The sequence below is a fragment of the Carassius carassius genome, chromosome 44 (genome assembly GCF_963082965.1).
Source record: "Carassius carassius chromosome 44, fCarCar2.1, whole genome shotgun sequence".
Lineage (NCBI taxonomy): Eukaryota > Metazoa > Chordata > Actinopteri > Cypriniformes > Cyprinidae > Carassius > Carassius carassius.
Window position 1 is genome coordinate 23,068,590 of NC_081798.1, and position 13,691 is coordinate 23,082,280.

A 13,691-nucleotide genomic window follows, 5' to 3' on the forward strand; every position below is an offset into this window, starting at 1 on the left:
ATCGAGTAAAACGGCTCTGTGGTCCATGAGCTCCGCTCATGATCGGGCCAGAACCAGCCAGTCGTCCAAATAATTCAGCACTCGTGTGCCTCTGAGTCTAAGAGGAGCGAGCGCTGCATCCATGCACCTCGTAAACGTACGAGGAGCTACGGACAAGCCGAATGGCAGGACTGCAAACTGGTATGCCTGGCCCTCGAAGGCGAATCTCAAATATCGCCTGTGGTTTGACGCTATCTGTATTTGAAAATACGCGTCCTTCAGATCTATTGACATGAACCAGTCCCCTCTGCGAATCTGCGCGAGGAGCTTCCTGGTCGTGAGCATTTTGAAAACTGTGTTTCATCAATGCCTGTTCAGCTGTCTTAGATCCAGTATGGGCCGGAGACCCCCGTCGCTCTTGGGCACCAGAAAGTATCTGCTGTACAGCCCCCCCTCGCTTTGAGACACAGGCTCTACAGCCCCTTTGCTCAACAGTTTTGATATTTCGGCCCGAAGTATGTGTGCTACTTCTGTTTTGACCGTAGTTTCGACGCGCGCTGAAAAGCACGGTAGGCGTCGAGAAAACTGTAGCGTGTAGCCTCTCTTTATAATGCCTAGCACCCAATCCGAAACCCCTGGAAGCACTGACCATGCATTTGCATGAATGGCTAAGGGCTGGATGCGAAACGCGCTCTGTTGACTGGGCAACGGCGGCGCTCGAGTGTGCTGCGCATCTGAGGCGGGGAGCGCGCTGATCACAGCGGGCAGATCGCTCTTCCTCGACCCCGTTCCGGCGCTTAGCCGACTGGAGGGAGGCTGAGCGGGTCCCGTGGGACTCGATATATCTGCGAGTAACCGTGGGCTGCATGTGTGCACTTTTACCACTTTAAACTCGCTGTCTGCCTGTGCAGAATGTACGTGCACGGGCCTCGTTTTTACAGAAGCCCCGCGCCGTATGTGACATAGTGTATGTGGGCACTGGGAAGTGGGCACGTTTACTATGCGGCGCGCTCGACCGATCTGTGTCGATCTTATGTGCGCTAGCCCTGTGTGCAGGGCTGTGCTTATATGTGGAGATGGGCACTGGGTAGTGGGCATCGTCACTGCATTTATAGCACCATCGGCCGTGGCCGGACGAGCATGCACGGGTTTCGTTTTTACAGAAACCACATGACGCGTGTGACATAGTAATTGTGGGCACTGAGGGGTGGGCACGTTTACTATGCAGTGTGCGCGACCGACTTGAGTCGACATTATGGGCGCAGGCCCTGTGTGCAGGGCTGTGCTTACATGTGGAGATGGGCACTGAGGAGTGGGCATCGTCACTACATTTATAGCACCATCGGCCGTGGCCGGACGAACGTGCACGGGTTTCGTTTTTACAGAAACCACATGACGCGTGTGACATAGTGATTGTGGGCACTGAGGAGTGGGCACGTCTACTATGTAGTGCGCGTGATCGACTTGAGTCGCTTTTATAGGCGCGAGCCCTGTGTGAAGGGCTGTGCTTATATGCGGAGATGGGCACTGAGCAGTGGGCATCGTCACTACATTTATAGCACCATCGGCCGTGGCCGGGACACCAGAAATTACACCTTTTTCGGGAAATATCTGGGTAGCCGTGATAACGGTTTTCGTGTGCAGGCAAGCGGGCAACCGTACAGGCTTGCGCATTGCAAACAACGCTGAAATAGTCACAATCTCTGGAAACTGAAACAGCGGCGCGCTTAGGTGAGAGCCCGGCCGCAGCGGAACTCGTACACTGGCGCTTCGATGAAGCAGCCATCGTGTGTAGTGCCGACGCAGCGTAATGCAGCATGCGTAGATGGCTTTCCTAGGATGGCTTCGGGGCTCCCGGCCTCACCGTAATCCTCTGCCGCGGTCCCCGCGGCGCGGGGCGACGGCCAGTAGAGCGAGAACGGGGGTCTCGAGCTGCGTTGCTGAAGCTGTTGTGATAACGGCTTTTGTGTGCAGGCAAGCGGGCAACTGTGCAGGCTTGCGCATTGCAGAAAACGCTGAGACAGTCACAATTCCTGGAACTGAAACAGCGGCGCGCTTGGGTGAGAGCTCGGCCACAGCGGAACTCGTACACCTGCGCTTCGATGAAGCAGCCATCGTTAGTAACGCCGACGCAGCGTCACACAGGAGGCTTTAGATGGCAACACCGCTTTTGCCGCCGTCCAGCAGAGGGCGGACAAAGGTGCGTCGCTATCGCCTGTTCCACCGGCGGAAGTGAGTGGTAGTTCCTGTTTTTAGCATCATCAGTGTGGAGAATGCTAGTGAGACAGACGAACGAGTTCGTGCTGAATATGGAGCGTTCCAAGCCTTCGCCACCTCTTCGTGAAGCTCAGGAAGAAATGAGGCGGGCTTTGAGAAGTACGCTCATCCGAAAGGGAAATACCATCCAGCCGGGAACGAGAGGGGGGGGGGGGCGCTGGTGCAAACCACTCGCGGCCGAGACTCATCGCGGCCAACACGATCATTCGCCCCGGCTCCTTCTCGATATCAGCTCGTCTGCTGGGCTTCTGAGCAGAAGGCGCGAGATCCTCGGAGCTCGCCCAGCCCTCACTGCCCGAAGCTAGCAGAGAGCGCGTGTCCTCTTCCCCCGACGCGGCCCTGAGATCGACTTCCTCGGACGACGCGCCGGCAAACAGCGGGCGCTGCCCACCGGGAAGCGATGCAGGGGGGGCCGGTGAAGCAGGGCGAACCGGCGAGCTCGGTTGAGCTGAGGACGGTTCCGGAATCCGCTGGAAGCGATGCTTTTACGGCGCCTCAGCGCAGCGGAGAATGCAGGCTCAGAGAAAAAGGCCAGGCGAGTCCTCAGAGTCACCATGGCAACAGCTCGCAGTGGGGGCATCCGCCGTCAGCGAGCGAGCGCTGCATGATCTTCACCCAGGCAGGAGACACAGATGACGTACCGGTCTCCCTCGCTGAGTGGGGCTCTGACGAGCCGCAGGAAGGCATCTTAAAAAAGACGCGAGCTCTTTTACGAGTGTGTGTCGCAGGGCGAACACACACACACACATAAAGAACAGCTTATATAACAGGATTGAAAGGATATAGGCGCCGGATAGCGCAGCAGGAACGGCAATGGAAGGCGGCGATGCCAGCAGCTTCAGAATGGCTCGTCCTGCTGATGTGCTTTCTCAGACGGCGCTTGCTTCCTCCGTGATCCAGCGATGCGTGAGCTTCGCTGAAGAGATGAAAAATCAGGTGAGTCAGCCTTTTCGAGCTCCTTTTATAGGTTGGGCCACACCCGTTTCGGCGGGAAGTGGCAAGAAGGGCGCGAAGCGCCCTTATTGGTCTGATGTTGCATCAGCCCGCGCTCGATAGGCTGTGCAGTTGCCGCAGAACAAGCCAATGAGCGAACGAGCCGTCTCGCCTATGGCTGTGTACTGCTGCAAATGCGCTTTACAAAAATACAAAATTAAGGATAATTTTTTGCTTCAGTATTTCGTGAAAAGAGACTTTTCCCGTAGCGTCTTAGCTAAGACGCAGTACGAGAGAGCTCTCGTAAGAGAACTTAATTTGTCTCTGGGGAAACACCCACTCTAATAAGTTCTGGCTTATCAGATTTCAGCAGTGAAATTCTAGCAAGTTCGTAATTCCAGATTAATACATTTTACACACCTTTCATATAGGTGGATAGTTGGGTCACAACATGACAATTCCAAAGATACCAAAAATTACATATATAACTGATAGAAACACGACGTTATATCCATATGCAGAATTTCACACATTTAAAGTTTGATTAACACATAAAACTGCAGATACTCCAATTTATATGGGGAAACATCTACTTCACAAGAAGGCAATACTCAATACATTTAGAATACATTGAGAAAATAAAAGGGTACTATTCTCTTTTCTAAGAGTTAGCTTTCCTGTCCTGTTTGTTAGGTCATAAAGTTTTACGACCTGCTAAGGGGGTAGGGTTACAACTCATGATTCTATTTGAGAACATTAAAATTAGGAGAAACATTTCCAATTTATAAATTAGCAATTTATAATCCTCACATAACAAGGATTAACCATTTTATGCAAAGCAAACCTATTCAAGATACATATTATTAAGGACTTACATAAAGAGCATAAAGAACAGTTTGTTTGTGTGTGTGTGCTTATGTGTGTGTGTGTCTTGTGGAATGTGTTTTGTTTCTCCTTTGAGGCTGCTCACGTGACTTTGGACTGTCTCGTCCAGTGTCGTAAATAATTTAAATCCAGCCAGGCTGGCGCCAGGCATTTAGCTTAGAAAGAGTTGGGTTTATATGCCTGAATTCAAAATCTACAAGCTTTGGGTTTGCATTGTTTTAGATTCAACGAACCGTGATTCATTAGTTCAGAACCCATGAATCGATGAACTGCATGTCCGTTACACCCCCCCTTTACGTCGGATAAAGTCCCTGTGTGGACATCATCAGACGGCAATCATCAGGATGGGCAGATGACAGGTGAATCATGATGGCCGTGTAGCAGGTGGATCATGATGTCAGGTGGTTCATGATGGCAGGTGGTTCCTGGAGCTGAGGATTTTTAGCTTGATGAGGTTCGGTGGTGTCTTTGACTGGGCACCCCCTTTCCGGGGATTCCATCGGAGACCTCCAGCCACGGCTGTTGTGAGTTTGGCTGTAGAGGTTTGCATCCCGTTGAGTCTCCTGTATAGGATGAAGGTCACGCCAAGGGTCAGGGTGTGACCAATGACAGTGGAGATGCACCGTGCAGTGTCGCCAGCAGTCCAGGCTCGGACCACAGATGACGGGTTCAGAACGGGCTGTCGAGACAGTGCTTGGAGGGCTGTGTTGACGGGAGTAATGTCAATGTGTTGGGTGGCACCTTTCGGTACTTGAATCCACATGCTCTGGTCAAGCAGGTTGACACGGGTGGCAGTGTCATGCTGGTCATAGGTCAGTGTAGCTGTGCGCACAGGAGTGTTGACGAGCCATCTGTCACCTACAATCTCTGCTTGCGTTTCTGTGACTTGTGTACGAGGCTTGGCTTCGGCAGGGCAGCATGTGTCGCTGACCAGGGGTTGCAACCCGCAGATTCCTTCAGTGTTGTGTCTGAGGAAGGGTTTGCTAAGGCAAAGATAATGAATGTCTTTGGTCAAAGTACACATGTGCAGGTTTGGGGCCAGGTACGGCTGTGTGTCACACAACCTGACACTGACAATGTCTTTAAGTCTGTAGACTTGGCTTGACTCGCTGATGGGTTGGTTCAGGAGCACATTCACTTCTCTCTGTTTGGGATTGACGTGCAGTAGGATGACGCTATCCAGAGAGTTGGCCAGGTGTATTTGTAGCAGGTCAGCTGGCGTGGTGATGGCGTAAGCTAGCTCAGTTAGCACAAGGCTTAAGGGTATCATGTATGGTGGGGTTTTACCCGTGATTAGGCTGTCATTGGAGGAGCTAACCTCCCACAGCATGTCTGTCGTTAACACTGTAACCAGCTGAGTCTGGGCAAAGTCATTCTGGAAGACAGTAAACAGCAGTTTCGTGGAGTTTACGGTCTGGTTCGCTGCATTGACACTGGACATACCAATGTTAAAACAGAGTTCTGGCAGCAGCGGCGGCTCTGAGCAAAGCTCCCGGGAACTGTTTGGAGTGGTGGTAGTGTCCACCTAACTCCATTTGTGTAACAGTCACTCTCTCATGTTTGCTGAACATGTGTTTGACATCGGCCTCAGTGTGAGTGAGGGAGTCCTCTCTCCATAGGACACCTGTCCAGCTGTATTGGGTTACGGTGCTGGGGTAGTGTGCTCTGTCGTCGGTGATCAGGAGTCTCAGTGGTTCTCTCGGTGGCAGCTGTCCTCTCTTTGGCTGACAGCACAGCACGGCAAACCACAGCAGCATCCTGGTACAGATAATGGAGAGAGAGAGAGAAAGGGGAGGAAGAAACAAGCGAGGGCTGTCTTTGGTTGGACAGGGCAGCCTCTTTGCTTCGTGGGCGGCGACTGGGTTTAGCTCGCCCTGGCTCATGTTTTGCCACATCTTGCTGCTGGCATGACACTTGCTTCAGTGTCTTGTCAGTGGCTCTGGTGCTGCGTTGTGCAGCACATGATGCGTCATGGAAATATATTAGCATTTTCCCCCTTTTGCTCCGTGGCATTACAAGCCCTGGCATTGTGATGTCAGACGGTGCACAACCCACAATGTTTCTCTGTGCACGCAGCATGTCATTTGTATCATGCAGTGGTCTGGGGCGTTGGTTGTCAGTGACTATAGACTGGTTGCCAGGGTGGATGGAGGGGTCTGAGAGGTGGTTAAGCAAAGTCATAATGGAGGTTTCAGAAGCCCGCATGTCCGCTATGTTGGTTTTTGTAGACAACGGAGCAAGCGTAAACGTTTCTGATGTAGGCAGTTTAGCTAGTAAAGTTCTTATGCTGTATGTAATTACTTCAACCTTGAATGTGGGTGGGTGGGTTGGGAGTGACCACAGCCTGTTGTTTAGTGCGCCAGTTTTGGCAAAGGTGTCAGTTTGATCTTTTAAGTCCTTGTCTAGACCTGGTAGCTTCGAGTGTCCTTTTACCTTCTTCCAGTACACAGTCACATTGTGTGTTTTTGTGATGTTATCACATTGCTGGAACAGGTGTTGGTGTTTGACTGGCTTCTTGTTTGCAGTTTTGAAACCATTCTGTTTACAGCACGGAAGATGGCACACGAAACTGAGTCTAACATAGATAGAGTCTGTACAGGTTTTGTTCAAACAGATGTTGAATTCAGCTGGTGAGTCGGCATAGTTGAACGGACACCTCTTGAAGGTGAACTGTTGGTTGCCAAATGTGAATGCCCGCTTGTGATGGTTTTCCGGGTGCACCAGAATGGTCGAGAATCCAGAGGCCACATCAAGTGTAGGGAGGATTGTGGCTCCTCTGTTTCGGGGCATTCCTTGTTCCCGGTGGGTCTTGTGCCATCGTGACAGCGGCACCTGTTGATTCAGTTCCCTGTAGTCAATGGTGGGTTGCCCCTTGCAGTTAGTTTTGAGGGCGGGCCAGATGAGGGTTGAGTAGGTTCTGTTGCATGGATGGATGACACCTTTCTCCAGCATAGATTCGATGATCTCCTGCACTGGTTCGTGTGAGGCGATGGGAATCTTGTACTGTTTGACAGAAGTGGGAGGAGCATCAGGGTGCGTAGGTATGCGCACCGTGTGTAGGTTGGTAAGACCACAGTCTGAAAAGTCTTTGGCACACGATTTTTTGAGCTTATAAAGAACTTGTCTGAGTCTTTGGCGATCTGTATCGCTCTGAAGTGCATGAGCATCTTGTAGAATTTGCTGCACTTGAGTTTGAAAACTTGTGTAAGGCTCCTCCGTCGGTGTGTCATCAGTCAGTTTGGTATTGAGAGGTGTAGCAGCTTCATCAGTCTCACTGACGTTCTGGTGGGAGACTGTGTATACTGCGAGGTGTTGGTCATCTGTCAGATCCATTCTGCACACCTGGTCTTTGCTTACCGATATGACAGATGTGATGGCGACGAATTTGAAGGGTGCAGTGAACAATGTGTTGTTTGTACTCCCTTCGGGTATCAGTGCAGGTGGAATGGGCTCAATGACAGGTAGTACAAGTTCAAAGTCATTAAAGTCATGGCTCACTAGCCATCCCAGCCGGTAGGCCTTGGGAATGTTGATGTCAGTTGCCGTGCAGTTGTTGCACAGGATGTAGACTATACAAGATGACACTTCAGTGAGGGGTGTGGCTTCAAGTGTGAGTCCGAGTTCCACACATTCAGGTGAGGATTGGAAGAAACCCAGCGTGTGGTTTAAGGTTTGACCACATTGCAGGTTGGGCCGAACAGCGACCCCTTTGGTGTAAGGTGGTACAACCGTACCCTGTTCGTTGACTAAGGTGCAGAGGCTTGAACTTGAGCTTGAGCGTTGGTCTGTCGTTGGGGCTGTGTACCCATGGCTTGCTGCTGGGGTTCCCATGACCTCTGTGACCTGACAGTCTGGCTCTGGCAACCTGTGTGGCTGGGGGGAAAGGGGTTCTCGCACTTGAGCAAAGTCTTTTAGCTGTTTGAAGTTCAGTAAAGGGTCAAAGTGGTCTAGCAGGTCTTTGCCGATGAGAAATGCATGAGTGTTCATTGGTGAGACATAAATAGGATGTACTAGACTCATTGGACCGGTTGTCAGGTAAATGGAAGCAACCTGTTCAAACCGGATGTCATTCTGGCTGTACGACTGTATATTCAGTTCACAAGTTTGAGGTGTTAGAGTTTGATCTTGTCTCTTAGCTTCAAATTGGAGTCTTTTGAAAAGGTGAGATGAGATCACCGTAAGGTTTAATCCTGTGTCAATCAGGTCTTCCATGCTCACTCTTTTTCGGCCCACCCCCTTTTTGACAAGGCTGCCCAGGAATGTTGGCATCAGGGCAGGTGTGACGATCGATGGGTGGTTAGGACCTGTCTTGTGTAGCTTGCTGCGAAGGCAGGTAGTCAAAGCAGCATTTTCTGGTACCTTGTGTTTCAGGTACCTGGTGTGAGGACCTGTGCTGTCTCGTTCAGGGTGTGCAGCTGCCAGCTGTGGAGCTTGGGTGATGCTGTCACCTTGTGATGTGACAGTTAGCTCTGTGGTCTGTGGATGACGAGCAGTGTTCTGGGTGATTGGCTCATACAGATGGCAGTTAGACAGGGTGTTGGTTTCAGTTCTTATGCTTAGACATAAGATGCCTGGTTCATCTTCCTTGTCTTCCTTGCGAGTTTTCATGTAAAGAAGCTCTTTCAGCACCCTCAGGATCTCTGTTGTCTCAGACGTGGCTGCCCTGTGTTTTTCTGACGTGGGCTCAGGATTGAGCTTACCAGTGTCATGTCGAGAGTGGTTCCACTGCCGGCTGTCGGGGCTTTGTGTCCTGGACGGTGGGGATCGGCTCTTTTTGGGTCGCCGGTCCCAGAATCTTTCAGAGCGCTCGCTCTGGTGCTTTGGACGAGCACCACCACGATTGTGTTGCCCTCTGCTGGCTTGGAACGGTATTGACTCTCTGTAAAAAGGTCTGTGACTGTGGTGTTGTGGGGCTCCCTCTAGGGTTAACTCCAAGCAGTGCTCAGAGACAGAGATTGTGGGGTTTTTCACAGTCCCAAACACATAATTCCCAAACTCAAAGTAAATGTAAACAGTCAGAGGAAGGGAACATTGTTTTGTCTAACTTGGAATAATATTCGCACGAGCAAAGCTGTAAATGCAAATAATTATTGAGAATTTAGACAGCTAATTCAATAAAACACAGGGGATTAGAGATTAGCAATAAGAGAGCATTATCTGAAACGGCCACGAGATGGCGGACTTGCACTCATACAAGCTTGAATCAGAAGGCAGGGTGTAACTTGAAACTTCTAAAAAAAATACCCCCTCTGGTGTTTAGTAAGCGGAATTACAGCTAATTTCAATATGACTTAGAAGGTAACAATGTGGAGGCAGCAGAAAAAGCATCCAGATGGCTCTGGTTAAAGAGGGGAGAGCAGTGGGGGCAGTAGAATGCCACTTGGACACAGGCCGGGGTCTGATCAGCCTCGGTCGGGTCGCCTGGACGAGGGTGTCTGTTGTAAGACCCGAAACACCCAGTGACTCCTGGAAACAACACTGATGATGTGTCCAAGATTGTGCATCAAAACATGTTTTCTGTAAACTGAAATACTCCAGTGTCACACCAGTGACAACCAGGAACAGACTGGGTGACAACCGCGAAGAGTGTGGTGACATCTGGAGAGACAGATGACGGCAACCCGGGGTGGAGAGGGTTGGCAGCCCAAACCACTTCTTCCGTAAGGAAGAACCCAACAGCAAGCTACAAAACCCGCAAAAGAAAGATACCCCCAGGGGTGCCCGAGAGGGGGGGGGGGGGGGGATGAGCACCCCAACAGGACGGACTCAAGGACAACGACACAGAATAAAGGAATAACGACATCGTCAATACAGTGCATCTGCGGTAGGATCTGCAAGAACGAGAGGGGTTTAAAAATTCATCAAGGCAGAATGAGATGCTTGACAGCGGCAACGACGACACAACGCACAGAAGTGACTTCTGATAAGACGCAGGAGGAGCCAGGCCCGGAGGCAACCCACAGTGCCCAGAGCCTCCTAGTGTCGCCAATACCTGCTGCTAGCAGCTCACCTGCCACTATAACCCAAGAGACAGTATCTCCCGACAATGCACATGGCCTCCAAAGCCAGCAAACTGCAGCCACAACAACTGGCTGTGCCCCTGCGGTCCAACCAAAGATCCAGTGGCCCAAATCCCACAAGAGAGTTGAATGGCAACAATTTGATGAAGATGTAAGCCAGGTCCTGGAAGGGACAGCCAAGGGTGATGTGGACCACCGATTGAGAACGATGACCACCCTCATAGTGAATATCGCAGCTGAGCGATTTGGAACTGAGGCACCCAAGCCAGCTCCATCTGCATATGCTCCAAGCCACTGAGTAAAGAAAATTCAGCGCCTTAGGGACGAACTCAGGCTGCTGAAGAGGCAATATAAATCAGCGGGGGAAGTCGAGAGAGCCGGTCTAGCGGACCTGAGAGCAATCCTAAGGAAGCAACTCTTGACCTTACGGAGGGCAGAATTCCACAGAAGGAGGCGGAAGGGGAGAGCCAGGAAGAGGGCAGCATTCTTGGCCAACCCATTTAAGCTGATCAAGCAGCTCCTTGGCCAAAAGAGGGCTGGCCGCCTCACCTGCTCCAAGGATGCCATAAACGACCACCTCAAGGCCACCTATTGTGACTCCGTCAGAGAACAAACGCTGGGTCCATGCAATGCACTGATAACACCACCAGAGCCATCATCAGACTTCGACCTGAAGGAGCCCCGCCTAAGAGAAGTGGAGGAAGTGGTGAGGAGAGCAAGATCAAGCTCAGCACCAGGCCCAAGTGGAGTGCCCTATAAGGTGTACAAGAACTGCCCGAAGCTATTACATCGGCTTTGGAGGGCCCTGAAGGTGATCTGGAGGAGAGGGAAGATTGCCCAGCCATGGAGGTATGCGGAGGGAGTGTGCATACCAAAAGAGGAGAAGTCTGAGAACATTGACCAGTTCCGGGTCATCTCCTTGCTCAGTGTGGAGAGTAAAATCTTCTTCAGTATCGTGGCCAAGAGGCTCTCCAACTTCCTGTTGAGCAATAAGTACATCGACACGTCTGTGCAAAAGGGAGGAATACCAGGAGTTCCAGGGTGTCTGGAACACACGGGCGTGGTAACCCAGCTAATCAGAGAAGCAAGAGAAGGCAGAGGGGATCTGGCTGTACTGTGGCTGGACCTCACCAATGCATATGGCTCAATACCCCACAAGCTGGTGGAGGTCGCACTGGAGAAACACCATGTACCGCAGAAGGTGAAAGATCTCATCCTGGACTATTACAGCAAGTTCAGCTTGAGAGTCTCCACTGGCCAGGTAACATCTGACTGGCACCAGCTGGAGGTGGGGATAATCACTGGCTGTACCATCTCAGTGACCCTCTTTTCGTTGGCCATGAATATGCTGGTCAAGGCAGCTGAAACAGAGTGCAGAGGCCCCCTCAGCAAGGCTGGAGTAAGGCAAACTCCCATAAGAGCATTCATGGACGACCTCACAGTGACAACAACGGCAGTACCGGGTGCAAGGTGGATCCTCCAGGGGTTGGAGAGACTCATGTCATGGGAACGCATGAGCTTCAAACCTGCAAAGTCCAGGTCTCTGGTCCTAAAGAAGGGGAAGGTTACAGACAGAATCCGTTTCAGGCTGGGAGAACACCAGATCCCGTCAGTCACTGAGAGACCAGTGAAGAGCCTTGGAAAGGTCTTCAACTGCAGCCTGAATGACAGAGACTCCATCAAGGCAACCGGTGCTGAACTGGAGGGATGGTTGAGAACAGTGGATAAGTCTGGGCTCCCTGGAAGATTCAAGGCCTGGGTATACCAGCATGGAATCCTCCCAAGAATCCTCTGGCCTCTGCTTATCTATGAGGTCCCCATGACAGTGATGGAAAGTTTTGAGCATAAGGTGAGCAGCTATCTGCGTAGATGGCTGGGCTTGCCGCGTAGCCTTAGTAACATTTGGCTATATGGGAACACCAACAAGCTCAGGCTCCCTTTTAGCTCATTCAGGGAGGAGTTCATCGTTGCAAGGACAAGGGAACACATGCAGTACTCTGGATCCAGAGATGCCAAAGTGTCCGGCGCAGGCATTGTTGTGAGGACAGGGAGGAAGTGGAGGGCAGCCGAGGCAGTCCAGCAGGCAGAGACGCGGCTGAAGCACAAGGCCATCCTTGGAACAGTGGCGCAAGGCAGAGCCGGATTGGGAGTCTAACAGCGACCCGATATGACTCTGCCAGCGGAAAGGAGAGGCAGAGGCTGGTACAGGAGGAGGTGCGAGCTTCAGTCGAGGAAGAGCGAACCAGCAGAGCAGTGGCCATGCGGCAGCAAGGCGCCTGGATGAAGTGGGAGCAGGCGATGGAGCGGAGGGTCACCTGGAAGGAAATCTGGAAGTGGAACCCCCAGAGAATTAAGTTCTTGATTCAGGGGGTCTATGATGTCCTCCCAAGTCTATCCAACCTGTGCACATGGGGCAAAATAGAAACACCTGCATGCCCTCTTCGTTCCAAGACAGGGACATTAGAACACATCCTGAGCAGCTGCTCCAAGGCGCTGGGTGAGGGTTGGTATCGATGGAGGCACGACCAGGTCCTCAAATCCATCGCTGAGGCAATCAGTAAGGGGATTAAGGAAAGCCGATACACACAAGCTACAGCCAAGGCCATTCACTTCATCAAGGAAGGACAAAAGCCAGAAAGAACATTTAAAAACTGCTCTGTAGGTTTGCTCTCCACGGCCCGAGACTGGGTGATGACAGTTGACCTTGAAAGGCAACTGAGAATTCCAACACACATCACCCAGTCCAAATTGAGACCTGACATCATCTTGGTCTCTGAGGCCACAAAACATCTAATCTTGTTAGAGCTGACAGTGCCCTGGGAGGAGAGGATGGAGGAAGCTCAAGAGAGAAAGAGGGAGAAATATCAAGAACTGGTGGAGGATTGTCAGAGGAACAGATGGAGGACCAGGTGTATGCCAGTAGAGGTGGGCAGTAGGGGATTTGCCAGTTACTCCCTGAGCAAGGCCTACGGTACGCTGGGCATAACAGGTGCTAGCCGAAGAAGAGCCATAGGTAACAATGTGGAGGCAGCAGAAAAAGGATCCAGATGGCTCTGGTTAAAGAGGGGAGAGCAGTGGGGGCAGTAGAATGCCACTTGGACACAGGCCGGGGTCTGATCAGCCTCGGTCGGGTCGCCTGGACGAGGGTGTCTGTTGTAAGACCCGAAACACACAGTGACTCCTGGAAACAACACTGATGATGTGTCCAAGGTTGTGCATCAAAAGATGTTTTCTGTAAACAGAATTTGATCGTTTGTCAGGCTGATTTTCTGCATCAAAAACACAACTAACAAACAGAAAAAGGTCTTATGACCTTTGTGGTGCTATATAAAAAGAGAACGTGTGGCAGGATTCTTTTCACTGCCAAACACACACCTGTGAGCAACAGGAATTTTTCATCTGTTGACTCCCATAAACATTTATCAAAATAGCACTTATAATTTAAATGTTTTAGGTTTACAATCGGGTAGCTAAGCCAATTTAAGACCAGGAGTTTTTGTCGTTTATTTTTGAATATCACTGTGGTTCACCACGAATTCAATAACGATATTTAATAAACAAGGCCATTTTAACTGAATCAGAGGAACATCGCTCATG

At 51.1% G+C, this 13,691-nt stretch overlaps 1 pseudogene; it reads left to right on the forward strand.

The window, feature by feature from the left end:
- Nucleotides 1-10,194: 10,194 nt before the first annotated feature.
- Nucleotides 10,195-13,211, forward strand: LOC132126242 (uncharacterized; annotated as a pseudogene).
- The last annotated feature ends 480 nt before the right edge of the window (nucleotides 13,212-13,691 follow it).